General features: G+C 34.9%; 1 pseudogene; it reads left to right on the top strand.

Annotated features, from left to right (window-relative positions):
• Positions 1 to 963: 963 nt before the first annotated feature.
• LOC143561382 (glutamate receptor 3.3 pseudogene) lies at positions 964 to 2,203 on the top strand (annotated as a pseudogene).
• Positions 2,204 to 2,251: the final 48 nt, after the last annotated feature.

Raw genomic sequence — 2,251 nt, 5'->3', positions numbered from 1 at the left:
ATGTAATAAAAAACTCAACTAACACAATAAAATACTCAACTAATATTCAGAGCATAGAGAAGTTGTGTTACATGCTTTATATTTTATAATTTATATCCTAAAAGCCATGGATCTCTTTGCTTCCCAAGAAGTCTTATCCCAAACTTACTTGTCATCTTCTGGCTGTACATTCAATTCCCATCCACACTCACCCAATACCCATAATAATAATAATAATAATAATAATAATAATAATAATAACTCCCAACACATTTTATTCATTATTATTGTACACGTATACATACATCCCTTAGAAATTGACCCCTTCAACCAAGTTGCCTGAAATAGATTCTTTGTGTCTTTGTTTTCACATGGTTTTAGGTTCTCATGTGTTTTTCATGTTTCTGGGGGATCAGTTAAAGTTGAGAATCTTTCATGACAAGGTTTTTTTTTCTTTTAAATAAAATTGTGTTTTAGGCATTGCATCTAATTCTTTCTTTGTTACTTTTTCTTGGTGGGGTGAGGTGTGGGGGAAACAACCCAAGTTGCTAACTTGTGATTAACCCTTTTCATATTCCCTCATAATCTCATTTGGGTTTTTGATTGTTTACTTAAAATCTTCATGGATTGATGGTTTCTTGAAATTAAAGTATAAAGCTCTATGCTTGGTAAGCAATTTATTGTTTTATGTCATTTTTTTTCAAGAATTTGCAATCAAGTTTCAGTTTTTTTGGATATTTGTGTTGAATTCCAATGAATCATAGATTTTTATTTTTATTTTTTAATTAAAATCTTCATCATGGTTTCTTGAAACTAGGGTTTAAAGCTCTGTTCTTGGTAAGCAATTAATATTTTGCTATTTTTTTCAAGAATTTGCTATCAAGTTTTATTTATTTTTTTTTTTGGTTATTTATGCGAAAATCGGTTATATATAATAAATAGTATGATACTGTGTTTCAGGTGGGTTACTTTTGATATGATATGATGAGTGTTCTTGTTATCTGGAGTCTTGTATTATTAAATTTGAGGGTAAATGGTTTAACCACACATAATGCTTCTACAAGACCAGCTTATGTGAATGTTGGTGCCATTTTCACTTTTGATTCCACTATTGGGAAGGTTGCTAAAGTTGCAATTGAGCAGGCTGTTAAAGATGTTAACGAAAATCCAACCGTTCTTCCCGGAACAACTCTTCGAATGCACATGAGGAGCTCTAATTGTAGTGGCTTTCTTGGCATGGTTGGAGGTAAAACATGAACCTTTACACAATAATTTGATTAAAGAGTTGTTTTTTCATGTTATTCTCTCACAAGATTTGCAATTTTTTGAAATCTGAATATGAATAAATTGACATAACTATATAAGTAGTTGAATGTTATCTAAAAAGCTTAAAAAAGCCACCCCTTTTTATCTCCATTAATATGATGGACCACATACAAGTAGATGTTATGGACCACTATATGTTACTATTGGTTAACAAGGATCAGTTCTTGTTGAATGATTTATCTTTTTTTTTTTTAAATATGTAGCTTTACAGTTTATGGAGCGCGACACGGTGGCAATTGTAGGGCCGCAATCGTCTGTGGTAGCCCACATAATATCCCACGTGGTAAACGAGCTTCAAGTCCCGCTCTTATCGTTTGCTGCAACGGACCCAACACTAACCAACCTCCAGTTCCCTTATTTTGTAAGAACAACACAGAGTGATCTGTACCAAATGACAGCAGTAGCCGAGATCGTCGATTATTACGGTTGGCGGGACGTTATTGCAATCTTCATAGACGATGATTATGGAAGAAACGGGGTGTTAGCATTAGATGACACGCTAGCAGCAAAACGCTGTAGGATATCGTCTAAAGTCGGGATCCCACCCGGGTCAGAATACGGGCGGAGTGAAATTATGGATATTTTGGTGAAAATTGCTTTGATGGAATCACGGGTTATTGTTCTTCATGTTTATCCCGATATGGGCTTTTTGGTCTTTTCAGTTGCTCAGTATCTTGGAATGATGGGCGACGGTTATGTTTGGATTGCTACCGATTGGCTTTCATCCTATTTAGATTCGAATATACCATATCCGTCTGATAAAATGGAGAATATGCAAGGTGTTGTTGCACTGCGTCAGCACACGCCCGATTCGTTAAAAAAACGAGAACTGGTATCAAAATGGAGAAAGTTAACTTCGGTTGGGTTGAACTCTTATGGATTATATGCTTATGATACCGTATGGATTGTAGCTCACGCGCTTGAAACATTTTTTAGTCAAGGCGGG

The sequence above is a fragment of the Bidens hawaiensis genome, unplaced genomic scaffold (genome assembly GCF_021521415.1).
Source record: "Bidens hawaiensis isolate Kalapana, Puna unplaced genomic scaffold, B.hawaiensis_p1.1 tig00020670_1, whole genome shotgun sequence".
NCBI classification, from domain to species: Eukaryota; Viridiplantae; Streptophyta; class Magnoliopsida; order Asterales; family Asteraceae; genus Bidens; species Bidens hawaiensis.
This window is presented reverse-complemented; position numbering and strand designations above follow the sequence as displayed.